This window comes from Anas platyrhynchos, chromosome 1 (assembly GCF_047663525.1).
Source record: "Anas platyrhynchos isolate ZD024472 breed Pekin duck chromosome 1, IASCAAS_PekinDuck_T2T, whole genome shotgun sequence".
Lineage (NCBI taxonomy): Eukaryota > Metazoa > Chordata > Aves > Anseriformes > Anatidae > Anas > Anas platyrhynchos.
Window position 1 is genome coordinate 135,914,137 of NC_092587.1, and position 21,550 is coordinate 135,935,686.

Here is a 21,550-nt window from a genome sequence, read left to right on the forward strand (position 1 = left end):
ATCATTTAAATCTTTTGCTGGAAGTTTCTCTACAGAAACCAAAAACATTTGGAATTAATTACATCACATGACCCACATGAAATCAAATAAACCAGGTTCTACCTTGCTTTCTCACATATCTGTGACAGCAGACCTTTCCAGCATCATAGGCTTACCTGATTGTTCAAAGCAAGCTACCTGATTGAACAAAGCAAGCTTTAAACTTCAGTTAGAAACTTTGTCAAGATATAGCTGACAGTTGGAGGAAAAATAAATTGCATATAATGTTGACTGAAGTTGTTCCTCACCATAATTATAATGACTGAGGCTTAAATAGTTTCAGGACCTGATAGATTTAGCCTAAAAACAAACTAGAAGAGTATAACCTTTGCAGAAGGTGTCTCTGATTGGGTGATATTTATATTTGTAAGTGCATTATACCATACAAAGGACTCAAGTCCGGGAAGGAGTCAAAGGTTTCAAGTCTAGGAGCAGTCCTGTGCTCTTGCTGTTCAATGAATTTGCACATCGTTGAAATATGTGTGCAGGTATTGTGCATGACTAGAGTGAAAACACACCACCTTTTCAAAGGCAACAGTTTAACTTCTGTTTAGTCACTGCATTAAAACATGATCAGTTACCTTGACCGTTTCTTTTTTTTGAGCACTTTCAGTATACAGCACATGGGTTATATAGTAAAACAGGGCAAGAGACCTTGTCCTCTCCTTATTGCCTCCCCGAACAACATGCTGCACAAACGTCACCAGAGACAGCTCTGGGAAAAGGTCAGGCTTGTTGAAAGTGTGTAATTACAGTGTTTTCAAGGCGATGCCATCCTTCTACTTCTTGGCCCACTGTCTGCCTGGGGCTCTGTCTGCTATCTAAAGGTAAGTAGTTTTACTTGACATAATTTGCACTCACTTCAGGGACAAGTGAGATTCAAAGGATGTACGTAAATGGTTCCTATGAGGTAGCCAATGAGCAGTTATGTGTTAACAGCTTCAGAAGAGGACGGTGGATAATAACACGGCTATGCACAGAGGTTATGCTTTTTTGCAGCAGCAACAAGGCAAGACATGAAGAGGGGCTGGTAACATTTTTGAATAGAGAGAAGCAGGAAGCCTGGTTTCCCATACTGGAGGTATTGAAACTAGAGCCAGTGCAACAAAAATGGAAAAGCCCTGGAGAAGGAGGCAGTTGTGGCAGTTCCTCTACAAGGTGGCAATGCTAAAGGGACACAGAAAATCTAAGCAATGTGTCACATCACCTCTTCCTACCATCCACCCTGTCCCATGGTGCTATACCAGAAGCCTCCTTGGGTCCTCTTTCCCTAATTCTGTTGACTCAAGGGTTTTCTCAACTGCCTCCTCTAAGACAAAGCAGTTGAAGCCATCAGATATCCAGAACAGACCAGAAGTGCTGCATTATCATTATTATCAATTATCACATGGATGCTGTTTCCAAAAGGCCAAGGGCAACAGATTGCTATGTTATGAATCGTAAAGCTTTGGGGAAGCCAAAGCGATGTGGGCATTTATCTTGCTTCCATTTATTAAATTGGGAATGCATACTGTTAATAGTAGTAATTATATGGCTGGGAAAATTGTTGATGGCTAGGAATTGCCACAGATATTCTAATTCTAAGTTTTGATTGTATGCATAGGGCGTGTCTGTATTAGTGCATTAGTTCAGATCAGGATAGCGCTTTTCAGACAATGTACAAATGTTTCCTGCTTGCTGAGCTCTGGTCCTCATCTGGAAGGGCACTGCAGGATGTGACCTGGATTCTCCTTGGAACAAACTAACCTGGACGGGAGATGAGCTGCAGCAGTAAAAGACCATCAGCACAAATTTAAACATTTTCTGAAATAAGAGTTTCAGCAATCTAGAGAAACGTGTATATCAGGTCTCCAGCCCAAAATGAGCGCTAGAGATTCATTTTTGTTTATCCAAACTACTTGTGAATGTAGCCATAACCACAGTTACCAGCCCTGAACAAATTACATGGAGTTATGGAATTTGGACATTTCTGTGATAAACTCATCTGTCAGTGATACTAGAAAAAAAATCTTTCCATGTACCTAGTAGAGTGTGTCTCCTGACTCAGTTACCCTCAGTTTACATCTCTGCAAATGAAAGCTGTTTTTAGCCTGATGATTACAAACATACAAATGTTGGAAACTAATATATAAACATGAATGAAAGCTTTATTCATTCCAGCATAGGTTCAGCAATTAGCAAAAGTTTATGCATAAATATAACTTAGCACAGTACCAAGGAAATACTCACAACTGCAGTATAGGAGCAGGAGTTGCAACTAGACTCAAAGAAGGAAAAAATAGAAATTAGTGAGAATATGGGGTGTAAAAGTCATATTAAGCACAGACCTCTTCAAAAGGAGAAGCCTGTGTTTAATCTCACCCAACATTTTTTTGCGGCAATTCAAATAAAACCACAATTATAAAGCTAAGCACTAAATCCACAGCATTCATGAGGCTTCCATTTGAAGCTAGGTGAGAAAGGAAGAGGAGACTTTCTCACTCAGAGCCAGAGGAATGTAGAGGTTAGCATGGTGGCAACCAAATTGTGTCATTTACAGTCTGAGCCACATTAAGGCAGCGTGGGCCAAGCAGTAGGAGGAATGATATCTCCTTAAAAACACTGCAGTTTACATGCATTCAACAAGCCTGGCCTTTCCCCAAAGCTTTCTCTGGAGATGTTTGCACTACGTATTGCTCAGCAAGGAGAAGACAAGGTCTCTTGCTCCCTTTTGTTATATAGCCTTTTATTGAGCAAGGAGATTTTCCTTGTTATCAGAGATCTGAGATCGAAGAGTTTGCCCAAAAGAGGAAGGGATAATCTAGCCAATAGGTACCAAGCATAACTCATGGGTGGTTACTCCACTGGGGCTTATTTATATGTCATATACCAATTTTAACAGTACACTCCACATTTTTCTTACTTATATCTGTTTGTTGTTGGCTTTCCCTTCAGGAGAGAGGAAGCCAAGTGCCTAGTGTTCCCAATTTCCAAGATTTTAGATTTGTTTTTGCCCAAGAGCTTATGGTGGCATGGGCCATGGTTGTGTAAGCCAGTTTAGGAAAAATCGTTTTATTAAAATGTGTAAAAATGTCACCCAGGATTGTTTCTTAGACATGGCAAAGGGCGTCGTTATGGAAGTGATCATCCAGTTGGTGAAAAAAAGTAGAAAATATCTGTTGTTGAGATGTATTATCGATCTGTAAGTGTGCATAAACATGTGTGATTTATGCTTGCTCATGTCACATTTGTTTTCCATGGTATAGTAGTTAGTAAAAGGGTGATGTGCTGAGTTTGTGAGTTCATCTGACAAGGATGCTCTGTCCCTTCCACCACGTTCCTACTTTGGCATATCCTTTTTGGCATATCCTACCACTGCTGATGCTGAAAGACTTGTGGGAATGTTTTAATGTTATTTCTGTCAATTTCAGTACAGTTTTCATCTACATGGTTTCTTTTTTCCTGCTGTTGTGTTACTGCCACTACTTAGCATTGGCAGGTCAAGGTCTGCCCTTGTTACAATTGTACTACTGAACTCCAGGCTCATGAACACTTCTTGAAAGACAGAAGTTGGCAATATGAAAGAGTAAAGAAGCCTCTGTCTGATGGTATGTTACTTTGCAGGACCCTGCAAGGGACTGTGGAGCACTTCTGTTTTGTCACGTGAAGTACCTTGCCTAAGATTTTTTTTTTTCTTCCCATAGGCTAGTCTAGGGTTAGTTATATCAAGTATATTCAAAACATATGAAAATACTTAAATCTTGAAGAATATTGTATGTGTTAAGCTTAGCCCAAGTCTGTGAGGACTGGGTCCTTAATGTGCATGAGGAACAGAAGACCCCTTGCTAGAGAGTGCAGTAAACTAATATGGAGGCTAACAGTTTCTTTGTGCTCTTTCCACGTATGTCCCCTATGCAGTCAAGTAAGTAACTTTTTATCTGCAAAAGGTGTCTCCAGAGGCCTGCAGTAAAACCATCTAGGTAAATAGTTTACAAATACATTGCCATGCATTTCTCTTTGTTTTAGATTATACTTCAGTGCAAAAGCATGGTTAAATTCATTGTCTGCTTGCTCCTTTCTTTTTTGTTCTCCTATTGACTTTTAACATAACGTGTTAAAATTTTCCTCTGGGTGCTTACTGATATTTGGAGCAATAGAGAATCTCCCATTTTTTGTGATTCTTCAGGCACCTTAGAAAATGAGTTGTCATGTTAATAGGGTGGCAATCCAGATATTAAGAGCAATACAAATACGGTAAAAATAAAATAAAATCAAGGTAAAGATCTTATTAATAAGATTAAGATAAAGTCTTTCAATTATAAAATGTATTCATAATGCAGGCACAAGCTCTGCCTGTTACTTTGCTAAATTCCCATTTCCATTGGAAATGCGAAACATATTTCATTAACAGGCTCAGCCACTAGGAAACATGATTTTCTCTTATTTAAATTAATTCTAATTGAAACTTAGAGACAAAGAAGTGCACAGGTGTAGCTGTAGGCAGAATAACAAAATCCTTTCAGATGTTTTGAAATGATTTTCTGACTATAAATCACCTAAGCTTTGTGTGACTAATGGGACTGGAGCTCTGAGGTTAGAATTTTGCTGATTATGCTGCCTTACTGAAAGGCAAATCAGAGAAAAGGAATTTTAAAGATAAATTGCCTCTGCAAGGCCTGAAAGTACTCCCATTTCCCCCCTTCTACAGGATTTTGATCCTCTTTTATGTACCTCTAGAGTCATGACGTCAAGCAGCGGCCTGATAGAGGTGCTCCTGGGTTTGATACCTGCCATAGTGTGCCATTATTTTTTCAGGCACAAGAGGTATTTGCAGGCAGGTTCTGTGAGCTATTTCCAGACCTTGTCAGTCCTCAAGAAAACTGCCAGAGAATGCTGAAAGATAAAGCCAAGAAAAGGCAATTTGTTTTCTCACTGGAATGCTTTCATATATCTTTTTCCAAGATCTACTTTATATAATCCTATCTTCCATGGGCTCTATGTAGGACGTCAGAAGTTAATTTGCTTATAACAAGTAGAGTATTTTCTGTGCAAATGCCATCAGCTTCTGCACTAGGGATCCAGCTGTCAGGAGAGCAGAGAACTTGCAACTTGAGGTAAACACTGGAAAATCAGAGCCTATATTTGAAGCACTTACGGGCTGTACATATAACCTTCCAAGTGTGAGCTGAATGTAAACAAACTACAAATGTAATGTATGAATGTAATCAAACTACAGCAGGCCGTAGTCTACCTGGGTGCGCAGGCAGTGCTGGTGTTACACTGTCGGCTCCAAATTCTTCCTGTGAAGTGAGACATTCCCTCAGACTGGTGTCATCCTCCTGGCTGCTTTTTGGCCTTGTGAGCAGCAGTGAGTGCAGTCAGCTTCGTCTTGAAAGGCACAGGGACTCTGACTTGAAAAGAAACCCCCCAAAATAAGGAGCACTCAGGCGTAGGAAGCACAGGCATCACTGCAGGTGTCCTGCAAGGCTCCAGAATGAGCCCCAGGCTTCTCCCCTGGGACCTTCACACCTCTGAAGGAGTAACGCTAGTGTGCCCATGCATAACTTGTGTTTTGGGAGCTGTTTTTCAGCAGCAAAGAAGAACAGCTTTGAACAGATGTCTGATTTCGTAAACGAGTTACAAGCTCTGTGCAAGGAGAAGATCCAGTGAATGGTCATGACGGACTGTGGGCCTGGAGCACCCTTCCTACGAGGAGAGGCTGAGAGAGCTGGGAAACATCAGCCTGGAGGAGATAAAGCTCAGGGGGGCTTCTCTTTGTGTCTAAATAGCATGTGGTGGAACTAATGAGGAGGGAGCTGGGCTTTTCTTCTCAGTGGCGCCCAGTGGCAGGACATGAGGCAATTGTCACAAACTGACATTCAAGAAATCCCGTTTAAACATAAGAAAACTTTTTTATTTTATTTTATTTTATTTTATTTTATTTTATTTTATTTTATTTTATTTTAATTTAATTTTAATTTTATTTTATTTTATTTTATTTTTGTACTCTATGGGCTACTGGATGCTGGCACGGGTTGCCCAGAGACGTGGTAGAGTCTCCAACCTTGAAGATCTTCAAAAGCCACCTGGACATGGCCCTGGGCAACCTGCTACAGCTGACCCTGATCCGAGCAGAGGTTGGGACTGGAGGTACCCAGAGGTGCCTGTAACTCTGTGACTCTGAAATTTTAGCAGCTGGAAACACAGGAAACCTTGTCTGCTGACTACTGGCGTTTGTCCTCTATCTTTGTGCCATAAAGCATTGCTTGTGAAGCATTGCTCCTGACTACAGATAATGTAGCTTACATAGATTCGTAGTGTACAAACTCTTCAAGGAATTCTGTTAGTTTACATTCAGTGCCCATAAGAAAGCTCCTGGGCACCAACAATGGTAAGAACAGCTATAATGTGACCATAATGCAGTCTTAGGAAAGAGGTATTTGAGAACAACTTTGGAGAAGTGTGAAAAAAAACAAACACCTTTCCAAGCAGATAAAGTACCTGTTTTATGGATAAAGAAAGAAAAGTGATGGAACATTGATTTTGAGAGCAATATTCTGTGTAAAAAGGCCTGGAAACATTGCCCATGCATCTAGAAAATCTTGCTGTTATTATATATATATATATATATATATTTTAATGCAGCTCATAGACTAATATATTTTATGTTAAGACTTAAATTTTAAAACTAAAGTTTCAAATAAAATGTGTTCAAGATTACATGATGCATGACGTCTTTGCCACATTTTCACATTCAGAATAGAAATTAGCATGCTCATGTACTTCAAAACCCTTCTCAGTCTAATTAAAGGCTTGCAGGAAACGTGTAATGCCAGTGCATTTTTATAGTCTTCTCTGCTACTTTGTGCTATAAAATCTTACTTGTAAGAAGAAGAAATCCTCCTAAGGAGATGAATAAACACTTGAATTAATCAAAACATCTAACATGAGAATCATTAATAATGTCTAATAAACATGCCTGGATTTGGATTTTTCCTCTTAAATTGAGGCCATATTTCTCACCAATATGCTGTGAAATGTTACCCGCATCTTATTAATTTCCCCATGATCATTTTTGGCTTTTGTTGTGGTTTAACCCGGCCGGTAGCTAAACAGCACACAGCCAATTGCTCACCCGCCTCCCTCCCTCTCTGGGATGGGGGAGAGAAACGGGAAAGTGAAGCCTGTGAGTTGAGATAAAGACAGTTTATTGACAGGAAAATAATAACAATAATAATTTTAATAATAATAATGGTAATATTACTACTAATGTGTACGAAACAAGTGATGCACAATTGCAATTGCTCACTACCCAATGACCGATGCCTAGCCTATCCCTGAGCAGCTGGTCTCCCAACCCGGCTAGCCACCCCTATCTATTGTTCAGCATGATGCCATATGGTATGGAATACCCTTTTGGACAATTTGGGTCAGCTGTCCTGGGTCTGTCCCCTCCCAGCTCCTGCTGCACCCCCAGCCTGCCTGCTGGCAGGACAGAGCGAGAAGCTGAAATGTCCTTGGCTTGGTGTGAGCACTGCTCTGCAACAATTAAAACATCAGCATGTTATCAGCACTCCTCATCCTAATCCAAAACATAGCACCCTACCAGGTACTAGGAGAAAAATTAACTTCTAAAAAAAAAAAGCAATTTGCAGCAACTAAACTTCCTGGAACATGGATCTTATTTAAATAGGATGAATAGGATGGTGTCTGTACTTCTCTCTCTTTGGAATTTGATGGCGTATCAGGGAAAAGGAAGATATGTATGTTGGAGGGGAGGAAAGGAAAAATATTAGAAGGAAAAAAGGAGTTCCTCCTGTTCAAAACTGTCATTGCAGTTGGTGGCTTCTGAACTGGAGGTGTGTGAAATGTTCTCTTTCCAACTCAAAATCTTGCAGTCTTGGTCCTAGATTATATTTTACAATTGAAGCTCTGTCAAGAATTGCAAAAAATCCATCGTCCTAACTGGAACAAATTTTCATGAAGACAGAGAGATATGTTTGTTTTTATGGGAATATTTATTGTGGGTAAAGAGAGAGAGAAGAAAACATTTTGGCCTAAGTATCTGCCAAATAAAGGAGGGAAAGTGCCGCTGCCAAGTAGAAGGGATTAACTTGAAACATGGTAGGTTGTAGTCAGGTCAATAAAGATCAAAGGGTTTTCATCTAAACTCATTCTGTGTTTCTTACGTTCAGACTACTGTACCAAAGTAGTAAACCAAAATTCTTTGGTTTAGAATCTCAGCCTAAAAATCTTCTCGAATTAAGAAGCTGCTGCATATTGTTGCTTTGTGTTGATTTACAAATGCATGCTATCCAGCAAATTTTTAAACAGAATTTTGCAAAGATTTTGTTAAATTGAAGATTTTGTTTTAAAAATTGCACAAAATTGAAATTTCCTGTGGATAAGAATATTTTCCTGTGAAGCCGAGCCTACTTTCCATCATTCGGGCATATTTTTGTCTTTGAGATGATGCCTAATTACTCGTTCAGTGACTAAGTGAAGTCTTCAAACGGGATTTCCTTCAATATTTGTTTCTGAATGCAGAAGGCAAAGCACATCCCAAGTGTCATGAAGGCCTTATACTTTGAAACAACGGACCACAGGTAGAGAAAAGTCAGAAAATCTGCTTACTTGATATAGAAGCTTGCTACAAAGCTGATGTAGCAAGCAGTTCTCCTGGCAGTCTTACTAAGGTTTAGATGATCTGAAATGGCTGGCTAAAGATTGGTATGTTAGAATATATATGACATGATTTTTTAGTCTGGAATCATAATCCAGTAGTTACTGTGACAACTACTGGTGATATATAACTATTTTTTATTTGCCTCTCCAGATGCCCCTTCAGCCAATCCAACAGATAGAATATAGATATATATATATTTTTTTCTCTTGAATTGTAGTTCTGAAAATACGCTATTCAGAAAACGGCATCTTTTTTTTTGTGTGTGTGTTCTTCTAGCAGGATAAAGTACTACATTTGCTTTTGCTTAAAAAAGAGAACAATTTGTGGCAGTATTCACATATTATCCAATTATCTACCAAACAGTAAATTTTGTATAAATTTGTGTGGTGTGTTCATGTTAACCAACATGAGGATATATACAGATTAAATCTGAATAAACCTCGGGTTTCAGATACTGAAAATGATGTCACTGAGGGAATAATTCTGCCTTTTTCTGTTTCAAATGGAATGGGTTTGCTTACACTTTGTAGAGCTGAAGGAAGGGCACAGGGCATAGCAACTCACATTTGCTGTGTGTTGCAGAGCAAAGCTGCCAGGGTTTTTCCTCATTTCACTGCAGGTAAAAGTGCTGAGGGGAGGTGGAGATTTTAAGTTTTGTATTGGTTTGTATTTATCCATGTGAATTTTGGCCCCAAAGTGAGTGCTCTAGCTTGTGCTCTTGCGGAAGTTTAAATGTTTAAATATGATGTGCTATTGAGAGAGGTTTTAATTAGGATTTTTTCCTTTCAGATGCAGAGGAATTCATCAAGCTCAATTACTGGCATTAAAGTTAACTTCACAAGGATAGACCAGAAGCGCCATTCTTAGGCTGTGTGAAAATCTAGTGCCTGTATCATTTGGTCCCTTGAGCTTTTTACCTTATTTTCTGGAGCTAATATTTTGCAATATTTTAATATTTTGAAAAGCTGTGCTTTTGTGGCACCAAAGGCTCTGCATGTAGGTTGGTTTCAGAAGCTGGAAGCCAAAGGGCTGACCCTTTGCCCTGGTTAGCAGAGCACTACCTGCCAGCCCGACATTCAGGCATTTTTAAGGCAGAAGAACTAGGCCAGGACAGGGAATTAATTAATTTCTCATGGCCCACAGTAAGAAGTATGTGCTGGATTCAGGGTGGCATGCTGAGTTGCAGGGGACAGTTGTATAAGGAGTAGGCTAGAGCTGAAAAGGAAGATGACATGGTTCTGTCCCTGAGTGCAGCCTGGTCTGTGTCTGTGTGAACTCTGCAGCCCTGTCTGCTGTCTGTGCATCCTCTGCACCCCAATCTGCTGTCTGTGTGTCCTCTGCAGCCCTGTTTGCTGTCTGTCTGCCCTGCACAGCCCCTTGGGGTGTGGACCTGAGTGTGCTCATCCTGCCGGTAGGCTTGGTGGCCCCTCTGCACAAGCTGGCATTGTGTCAGGCTGGAACCACTGGACAAATCTGTCTGTCCCTCTGCCCTCCAGGGTGCAGCATCTCCTTTCAACGCTGGGGAAGGAAAAGCACTATTACCTGAAAACCCTAGAAAAGCAGTAAAAATTGGCAGGGCACGTACATTATCCAAAAAGGAATCACAAATATTTTTTTTCCAGTCATTATGGATTGACCAAGTCACTCAATTTTACTGTCAAAGAGAGGTCGGAATGGAACTTTCTGAAATATACCATCTTCTTGTAGTCAGAGAGGATACTGCTGTTTTTCCTTCCTTTTTTTTTTAAAAAAAAAAAAAAGAAAAGTGAGATTATATGTAACAAATGATATAAGGATAATTCAGTCTCAGAGGGATTGTATAAATTTACACTAACAGCAATAAATTATTCTTTGACTTCGAGTGGATTTTCTGCTTGACTGTTTATAGTTTTTAAACTACATTGTTTTGCAGATTAATTTCAGGTTATCATTTGTCTATACATTGTACTATTTGAGTAAAATAAAAATCAGCATCCAACTGCAATGGAGGCTTTACAAGGGAGGATATAAGTATGCTCTCAAAAAACAGATAAATGGGATAGGTATCATGGGAGAAAATGGGAAAAAGGGAAAACAAAGAGAGGACAGAATGAAAAACAAAAACAAAAACAACAAAAAAAAACCCACCCCAAACCATACAACATAAATGCCACATTCTGTATTCTGTTTTCTTTTTGCATCACCTTATTTATTTAACTTTGTTTTACATTTATATGGGACATAGATACTTAAGACACTAGCAAGCAAGTTAATAGGCCTGACAAAGCTGAGAGACACTAAATAGTGAGAGGAAAGGGAAGCTACAGAGAAAAGCAGCACAAAGAGTAGAAGACGATAGAGAAGCATGTGAAGACCGAGGTAAAGAATCTGGAAAGACGTTATAGCCACTTGAGTTTGAAGATATGTATGATAATATTCAGAAAATATGAAGTGCAGGGGCTGGTTGTTTTTTGCTGTATATGTAAATCAGACTTTGAGTAGATGTCCCTGAGGAAACAACTGTAGTCACTCCACACTTCATTGTTCAGAGTTGCATTCATCACACTAACAGAGTAGAGAAACTCAAAGAATTGTGTCCTGGTTGATGATAACACAGCTTTTCTAGCCACGCTAGCTTGCAATGCATGAGCTGGGCTAGAACAAAGCATGCAAGGCCGATGCTTTGCTTTAAGTCTCGTTTATATCCTCCAGGCAGTATTTAAGAGGTTATTGGATTTGTTCTAGCCCTCAGCTTACATATTTTCCCCTACCCTTCTGTCAAGGAAAATTGCTTTATTTTCCTTTCCATTCTGTGTACATAACTTTCATAATCTTCTCTGAAGGTCTTCCAAATCATTTAGTGTTCCTTGCATAATTGTATTTCCATCTTTGTCTCTCTCTCATCCTTTTTCCCTTTCTGTCTTCTCCCCACCTTTCCCTCTCTTTCTTACCCTCCCCCTCTTTCTCCCTTTCCTTTTTTTTTTTTTTTTTAAGAATGGGAAATACAGCTTTAGCATACATCTTGCTGCTTCATATTCTGTTTAAAATGGTGTTCATGTTCTCCTAGGAGCTGATTTGAAGTATGTTCTGGTTTGTATACTTCAAGTGTGCGGTTAATATCAATAGGAACAGTATGTACTTTTATTGTACCTTTACATTTTCAATTTAAAAATTGATCTCAGGTTAATGGCGCTTGCATAGTCAGAAGAAATGAACATTTTTAAAGGAACAGTGTGATATGGTATTCTGCACATTTCATCTAATATGCTAAGTTGTATTTAGTTTCTTCTTTGCTGGCCTGTGAAGAGTACACACTGATAATCTGGATCACATGATATCTTTTCTCTGGCAACTATTCTGTTAAATTATTGTCAAAGCTGTCAAATTGAAAAACAAAGTAAGAGTGACTTGTTATGTCCAATGGGTGCTTGTGTCCTAGCAGGAGGTATTATGCTAGCCTTGGGGAAAGCCTGAAAGAAAACTTCCATTATTATTCATCTGCAAGCCAGAAAAAGAATAATTAAGCTAATTTTCTCTGAATGAGAGGAAATAACTCCTGATGGGTTTTTCCCGCTTCCTTTACTCCTCTTCCTGCTGTCTGCCCCCATGTCTCCCTGGCTTCTCCACTCCTGAAAAGCCATCCCTACGTCCTTTCTCCAAACCTTTCTTCTCAAGTCCAAATTGTAACTGTTTCTTGCTTGTTGTTTTATTTTTGTTTTGTTTTGTTTTTGTTTTTTAATTATTATTATTATTTTTTTTATTTATTATTTATTTGTTTATTATTATTATTTTTAGAATTGCAAATTATGAGTTTGACTGCTGTCTCTACCCACTGACACCCATTTCTGCCTTTGGCAGTCAAACTGCAGTTTAAGGGTATGAGCTTAACCTTGAGTTACCATTCATGTCTTTCCATCACTGCCCCCAACCAGTTCCTCGGTAATGTTGATCTCGTTTGCCTTTAAAATGAGAACTCTTGGCTCATCCGTTGCTGTCCGTCTGGACATTCGAGCACCATTTTCTTCTCTAGGCTAGCTGGAAGAGGAATTGAGTAATGGTGCAAGAAAGCAGTGACAGAAAAGCCAGTTTGGCTGAAGGGCATTGCATTTGGAAGCTCCAGAGCCCTCCACATGCTGGGTGTGCTCAGAGGAGCAGTGCCCCCCTCATTCTCCCTCCCCAATGTGTTCAGGGCAGCACCTTCCCCAAATGCAGGATGGGTTCATCAACAGTTGATGATAAAGGTCCTATGTTTATCTAGAAGGGTCTTCCAGCTATCAGAAAGGCTGAAGCATCTTAAAAGAACAGAGGACTGGAAGGAGGGGGCACAAGGCTTACTCAAGAGAAGAAAAGAGAGGTCACAGAAAGCAACCATGGCTCCATACCATGGCATGGAGATACAGAGGTTCCCTGTGCTGCCAGGGACTGGAGACTCACACTACCTCTATGTATTTTGTAAAATGAGAAGTTGAAAGCAGATGACAGATTACCTCCACTGAAGTTTTAACAGATTACCACTACTGTTCGCTCTTTTTCCCCTTTTTCTGTGGCAAACGCTGGAGTGTGCATTTTAAATGCTACTATTGGTGCATATTGACCCAGTTCTCGAGCATTTTTAAAATACTGGAAGTTCTTTTAGTGGTTTTATGTTCATGCTGAACATGAAAAACAAAGTGGTAGAAACCTGTGAAACCACGTCGGAGCTTCAGAAAAATAGAAAAAAAATATCTTAATGTTTTCATTTATTTCTTGACATTATTTTTTGTGTTGACCTGTATCCCTCTTGACTAGGGGCCAAGCAAGTCAGAAGCTCCTCCTTAAAAAGTAAACATTAAAGAAAGCTAAACATAATGAAGTGGCCAGATTAGAACTCGGTATTACTCAGCACTAAGAAAAAATGTCAAGGATTCTGCATCTAACAGTTTGAATGATTACCTTCAATAAACATGAATCACAAATTGATTTTTGCATCTAAAACTTTCTAACCTTTCTGAAGTATTATAGCCATCTAAATAATGGGTTTGGGGACTGTAACTCCAACTGCTCTTGAAAGCAATGGCAGAACTTCCACTGTCTTGAACAGAATTTGGTATTCTACCTCATAATTTTGTATGTTTCTTTCAGAGTACTGTCTTAATTAGGGACTTGCCCCTGATTTATCAGTGAAGGGACAATTCCAACAATTTCACCTGGGCATAAACTCAGAGGTGTTCCATAAAGGGCAGTATTTTGACCCCAGCTGGCCACCCATTTGTGCTGGGAGGTGTGGAGTCTCATGGTCCTTCAAATCTGTATCACAATATGTGTGCATGTAGATGTCTCCATCCATGTATGCACTTACTACTACAGAAAACTCAGAAACTAAATTTCTCAGTTTCTTCAGCCAATAAGAACTGTAAGTCTGCTACACATTTCAAAATGTGTATCTTTTAATGTTTGTTTTTAATGAATTTGCAGTTATTTGTAAGGGTTTTTGAAAGCTTCTAAACTGTTATTTACCCTGTATAGCACTGAATAGCGTTGAAATTTCTATATATGCTAGAGTTCATATATGCGAATCAGTTTGACTGCTTAGAAAACACACAGCACTGTGCTCCAATTGCTACCATGAAGGTCTGCCATTTACTAAATTCAGTTGCCTTTTGTCTTCCTGTTGCCTGACAAAGCTTTTGCATCCTGCTAAAGTTTTCGCATCTTGCTGTGTCATAAGTCAATCAAATTCTTGGTGCAATGAATCTGAACTGGGTTTTCCCATATTAAGGATGAATTCCAGCCAAAATGGTCTTTGAAATTGATTTTTTTTTTTTTTTTTTGCGTGTGTGTGTGTGTGTGTGCATGGTAGTTACAGACAACAAGTCACAGATCTTAAGTGCTTTATACTATATTCTCCATCCCCCTGTCCCAGGCATTCTGCAGTCCTTTCTTTAATGAGCTTCTTATTTTGAAGAGGTCACACTCAACCAGAATGTTGTTTATTTTCCCCTGCTCTCGTGCAACACCTCACACTTACCGCAATCATTCCTCTGTTAAGTGTTGCCTAATTGCGTACTTTTACTCAGTCTTTTGGGAAATTCCTAATGATCCTCCCAAACCTTGGATAAGCTAAACGTTTCTGTGTTGTCAGCAACTTTCACCACCTGTCTATTCAGCCTGTTACAGATAATTCATAGCACCTGGCACCTACCACTTGTTTGGGTACAGAGCAAATGAACTGCGGCATTTCTCCTGAGAGCACTTGGAATTGGCAGCAGTATTGACTCTGCTCCTGATGAACAATGTTGTTGGTTGGCCTTTAGATCCAGGGACATAGGGAAAGGCTCTCCTTGTGACCCAAACAGACCTGCTATTGAAAATGTGGACTGTTTTATTTGCATCGTGTGTGTGCAGAGCAGCAAATGCTGAAACACAACAAACAAGCGTGACTTGGAAATGACCAACGCATTTGCCCCAAATAACCCTGCCTTACAATAGCATTTGTACTGATCTTAGCAGAGTTGAAGAATGAGCAAGGAGCTGGAGGCACTAAGCAGGTGGGTGCAAGCTGCTTCTGTGCAATACCTTTAGATAGAGGGAGTTTTATTCAAGAGCCCTCCTATGCATTACCTACCTCAGAGTGCTGGTGTCTTAATTCCATAGAGAGGATGGAAAAGTGTGTGGTTAGATACAGAGCAAGCAGGCATCGTTGCGTGACAGAGAATAGGTATACTGTGATGTCTGATCAACCTTCTAGAAAGTAAAGCTAATTTTAAGTGGATGTAGCATGTAAATATGTAAAAAAAAAATATAGATTTTTTCCCCCCTTTTTGTTGGAGTGAGAGTAGTCAGGAAACATGAGCTGCCAACAAAAACATCTGAAACTCTTTATAAAGGCATTTGTGAATGCTGTTACCCATGTCTTTAACCCAGATATATTGAACCGAGAGGGATGCAGATGCTAGTGTGAACATACAGTGCTAGATAAATGCACTAAACATTTATGATTTGCTCTTTCATGAGATGTGATTTTTATCTCACAAGGGTGAGTTTTGAGAAATAATTTGAAGTCCTGAGAAGTAGTAATGGTGGAAGAGTTAGCAACAGCTGAAGGACGACTAGGATGTCAACTGCAGCTGAAGTGCTGCTCTCTATGTAGGACACGTCAACTGTATATGCATAGATCCTTCACCTTTTTAGTATGATAAACAAATAGCAGTTTGTATTGAATCTCCATATTGAGTCTCAAGAGCGATTTAAATTCTTGATTAAAGGTCAATTCAGTGTCCTGGTACATTTTGTGGAAGTCTCAGAAAGGGGAGGAGAAGAGTGGATGAAATAAAGGAACTGTTTCTGAAGATGAGCAAAGGTTGGACTTGTTAATTGCAGCCATTTCAGTTGCTGAATTCATGACTATGCTTTGTGCTTTGGATGTTTAAAAAACATACTATTTATTATTGCGATGTACATCAAAAAGCTTTACTTCATGAAGTGATTCAGGCAGAACTGTAAATCAAGATTTATTTTGGCTAGGAATGAATATTTCCTTATGTAAGCTGAAAAATAAAGATTCACAAATAATATTTTGTTTCTTCAGTAACATGTCAATAACAGCTCATCTTTGGGAATTTCAGCCCTTCCAAATTTGATTCCAGCAGTCTTATGTATTTACTTACCTGTTTTAATTAAGAATTGGCAGGGATAAAAGAGAAAAAATGACTTATTTCTGAGCTGATATGATCTTAATTGAGAGTGCCTGGCTCTCACATTGTCGCTGATCACTTATTTTCTGTGAATTATATCAAGGCACGTATAAGGAATATGTAATACTCCCCCATGGCAATATCTAGCAGAAGGAGCTGAGAGCACCCAGGTGTTTTAACACAGTGGTTTGAAAAAGCTCCAAAAGTATGTGTGGTTTTGGAAACCTTGGAGGAGGCAAGGGACAGCTTTCCAAACACCTGGATTCCTTGATCCACCTGTAGGATATAGCTCTCCTGCCTAAGATGTTGCAGCATATTAATTGTCTTTGCCATGCTTGAACAATACCCAATTATTTGTGGTGCAGCTTCAGAAGAAATGCAGAAACATTTCTGTGCAGAACCCATGTCACAGAAAACATATTTTTCCCTGCCTTGTTTCCTTCACATTTGTGTAAAGGCTATGAAGGGAAGGAGTCTGGAGGAAACAGGAAATAAAGTCCTTTAACATGCATTAGAGCTTCTGTATCCTTAGATCCTCCAGTGCCACACACAGAGGGAAAAGTACAGATACTTACCTAAGTAATGGCATTATTTTTAACAATAATGTAATTTTGAAGTAGGGCCTTTCAAACTATGCAGTAGTAGTAGATCAGACATACATAAGAAGTTAGATATTAAAATATGGAATAACACAAGGGGGGATTTAGCTACAGTTTTGCTACTTTCCCTATCAACAACACCTAATGAATAGGGATAAGCCATGACAGAGCATTGAGTGTCGCAGAGACAAATGGCAAAAGAGACCAACAGGTACAGTTTTATGATGGAAAATAAGGGCACCCACAAGAGTGGGGAAAAATGCAGTTGGGTTAGTGAAATAGGTTCATAATTTTTGTTGTGTGGGTGGGTTTTTTTCTTTCTGCTTTCTTTCAACTCTTATGTACAGTATAAGGAAACTGATAGATTTTAAGGGCATTTAACCAATTTTTTTTTTTTCATTCAGTACACTGAAAGAGTTGAAACCAATGAGATGTAAGATAAGGTAGACAGCAGACCTTTCCGGGAAGAGAAAAGAAGCCACAAAACTATGTCTGATGCAACTAAGAAAGAATCTATCACGTGCCTTAAGTGTCTATTTGTAATCACTACTGAAAAGTATTGCCAACTGACATGTGCCACAAACTGAAATGTGCCTTACTTCAATTTTTGAATCCTGTTGTGCTTTTATCCCCCAGATCAAAGAGCCTTGGAACTATTTAGAAATAATGTATTTATGAACATTAGAATTTAGAATGTATTAGACGCCCTGGTAAGGTCTGTTACTGTTATATAGTATCTGCCCATGTCGTGACTTTGTTTGAGAAATATTATCTTTTCCCTCTTTCCCTCGGTATTTTTTTTCTTTTTTATTTATTTTTTTTTGAAGGTCTGTGTCTAAAGTAACTGACCTAGAAGGTACATCCAGCTAGTAGCAAACGCACTCTGCTGCTAGTGAGGCACATCTCAATGCTGACCACTGCCTTGGTTTTTGCAGTGAGGAAATCTAGAGGAAATCTAGGTGTGTGCCTACAGAATTACTTGGGTTCGAAGGGGTGATCAAGTCTAGCCCATTAAGGACGTGGGCATTTTTAAATTATTCCATTGGAAGGTGAATAGGATAAAATACTGTAAAAAACATGTTTCATAAGATATTGAGAGCCTTGATTTTCTGAAATTTAAGTTGGTGCTGAAGGGGGGAAATCAGTGTTATGACAGTTGAAGGAAATTTCTAGAACTTGATGATATGATGGTTGATGGTTGTAGAGCAAGATATATACTCTATAGGTTTGTATAAGGCATCTTGTCCACTCTTCTCCTTAACACTACCTCACTTATTGGTCCAGATTTAGCCATTGTAAGGCTGGTTGGGTGCTCTAAGCTCTTCACCCAAACACCTTGCTTAGAGAGAGAAGAGAGCAGAACATCTAAATGGCAGTGTTCTCCACCTCCTGCTTTAAGGAGGTCAGCATAAGTTACTAAGGCAGCTGTTTAGCTGTTATTTAGGCAGCTGTAGCTAACTGAGATCAATTCTGTTTTCTTTCTTTTCCTTTGGTGCCATACATAATTCATTCCTTTAGAGAGAACACAGGTGTTTGTTGGAATTAGTGAAACAACAATTTAAAGGCTTGCAGGAATACATATATATTGAAGTATTTTAACCTGCTACACAGCAATTTGTGTCTGTTTGTAATAAAATACCATTTATATGTTTTTTTTTTTTAAACTTGAGGTAAGGGAAAGAGTAATTTAACAAACAATACACCTACCACTACTAGACAAGCTCAAGAGATAGGTATGTTATGGTAGCTGGCCTCAGTCCAGCAAAGCCATTTGCCATGGGTAACTGTAATAGAAATTTGCTGAGCTCCCTCTTCTTATGCTTTTTAAGGCATTGATCCTGTGTTTTGATCCATTTAGTCAATTGTGCTGGAGTGTCTGAGGCTCTGCAAGAGAAACGTCGCAATCTGGTTCAAGGTTCTGTTAGCCAGCAGCTCCTGCCCTCCATACCTTCCCCCACAACCAAAACAAAAGAACCCGGCAAATATTTTCCTATCCCAAACCCAAAGAGTTTTCCAGTTCTGCATTTTCTTTGCATTACATGACAGTCCTCATCCACTTCTTTTTCCTCAAGGAAACAGTAAAATTTGTAGGGACTTGGACCTGTCCATCAGGATGAGAGCCTGAACTAACACAGCCATCATTCACAAGAAGAGATAGCAGGTTCCTCTGGTGGTAACACTGTTGGATCCTCTAGAGTGCAAGTATTATTCACCAAATGCACAGAAGGGCGGGCTTAATGTTTGTGATGTTAGATTTTTTATTTTTGAGTTTCTAGTTTATTTCAGGGCAGTGAGGGGGAAGACTTGCAACACTGAAAGCAACTGTAAAGGGCATGAAATCAGTTTTTCAATTTATGGAATAAATGGTTTAGATAAGAACCCATCAGACTTTTTTTTTTTTTCCTATAGCTTTGCTAAATTTAAATCTCTATAACAGGAACAAATCTGCGTGTTTTTTTTTTTTTTTTTTTTTTTTTCTTTCTGAAAGTACTGCAATTATGCTTTGCATTTTTTTATTTTTCTCTGTATCTGGTAACCTCTTTTAACTCCCTATGGCACTTTTGAAATTAGCCAGTGAAGCACCTTCTCTTTTCTTTGTGGTGTTGGTCAGGTGAATGTGCCAGGGTATGTGATCTATGAGTTAGGAACTGCACTGAAGCTCTGAAGTTTTAGGTTTGATTGTTGTTTCAAGGCCAGGCATGAGCAGCTGATTCTTTGCCCTTTTCAGTTCCTCTGTGTCTGTATTTTTGTTTAAGCTATAGGCACAGTAAAATTTTCGGTCTCACAAACAGTGCTCTAGTAGTGTCAAATAGAAGCTACGCTTCAGCGAGGTACTGTTCTACATGGGGCTGAGGAGAAGTACTTGTAGGTAAACTGAAGAGTTAATTTTGTGGTTGCTCTATTGGCCTACCAATTGTCTACAAATATGTCTAGTCATAACTTACATATCAGTACTGTGTTTTCAGTGACACTTTATTTACTGCTTCAAGAAGAAGTCCTGACCTCAGCAAAAGACTGCTGGGGCTTTGGTCATGGCCTCAGGACCAAGGCGGAATTCAGAAACACGCTCCTGGTGCGTATACTCAGTATCAACACCTGTATAAATTATATGCAGTGGTCAGTTCTGGGATTTCCAGAAATGTAATTTCCAGGCTGGTGTAACACAGTGACTTGTCTGACAATCACAGAGCCTGAGTATTTGTCCCCAAAAACGTCAGTTTGTCTGTTCCAGAGGGACTGTATGTGTGTACTGACTGGTGAGATGTGCATGAGCTGGCTCAGTATGATGTGGACACATTTCACTGTTCTTGCTCCCCGTTTCATGTGGATGCTCCCGTCCACAAGCAGAGAACCCATTTCAGAAATGTTCCTTCCCATGCAAAGGTCACAGTCTGCTAGCACCATAAGCATTGCCTTCATCTCTGAATAGCTCAGCTGAAGCTATTTTGAAGCCAGACAGAAAAACAAATCCCTTGCACTGGGAAGAGCTCTTCAGCACAATCTAGATTGCCTCAATGTAGTCCCTAGGGACTAGGCATCTGGTGAGATGTTATTTGCTCTGAATAGGAGTGACAAAATCTGGCCCAGAGTTAGTTCCCCCCAAAATGTAAATATAGAAACTGCCACAGAATTATTTTTCTCCATCCCTGATCTTTCCTAGCAAGGTCTCTCTCTTGGTGAGTGACTGCAGCAGTTCAAAGCTCCATCACCACTGCGGGGTGACCAAGGGGACGCGTTGCTGATCCAGCTCAGAGGAGCAGCCAATTTGCTTCTATAAAATTACTGTTAGTAAAGCTTTTGGGAATTTCTGTCAGACATATCTGAATCACTCTTATCTGAAATGCTCTCAGTCATGAGAGGGCGAGGGGGTCACGCGAGGATGAGCAGTTATCAAGACATGTGGAGTAACCTTTGATGAAGTGCACAAGCCTGACAAAGTGGACCTGTCAGCAGCTCTGTGCAGTAATCTGGAAGTCCTGGCTGCCTGTATTATTATATTTCATAGAGATTTGTAAGACACCAAAACCAAGAGTTGGCCTTACAGAGTAGAAGCTGAACATCTGGTCCTGCATGTGGTGGGAGGATGCAGGCTTTTGTGCAAGGAGCGCTCTCCTGGCCAGGCAGCGGGCTGGCTTCACCCTCCCCAGCTCTGCTGATAATGTAGCCAGTGTTCTTGGGCAGATCACTCATCTGCTTGCAGCTCTGTCTGCACATGGTAAATACTGGTAGGTGGGCAGAGAAAACCAGGCTGAGGTCTTCTGTGAGTGGAGAACTGGATTCCCAGATTGCAATGCTTGAGAGCACTGGCTCAGCTTTGAAAATGAGGTGTGCTTATCCCCCGGTTTGAATTAGCCATGGAAATCTTTGCAACTGGAGCACTGAGTAACAAAACTGCTGGTTGGACACAGGCATGCTGTATTGCTTTTAGCAACATTGATATTTCTTGCATAGTTTTATTGCTTTACAGTCATTTGTCAGGTCTTATTTCACCTTGCGTTTGTGCACTGTGTTCATGTACTGCACAAAGACTCCATTTTCATTTGTTCCTGCAACAAAATTTATTTCCCTAGAAATAATACTAGTAGTGGGGGAGA

General features: G+C 39.7%; 1 protein-coding gene across 2 annotated transcripts in view; it reads left to right on the plus strand.

The window, feature by feature from the left end:
* DHRSX (dehydrogenase/reductase X-linked) overlaps nt 1–21,550 on the plus strand; it is a 169,136-nt gene that overhangs the window by 50,769 nt on the left and 96,817 nt on the right. The window lies entirely within an intron of this gene.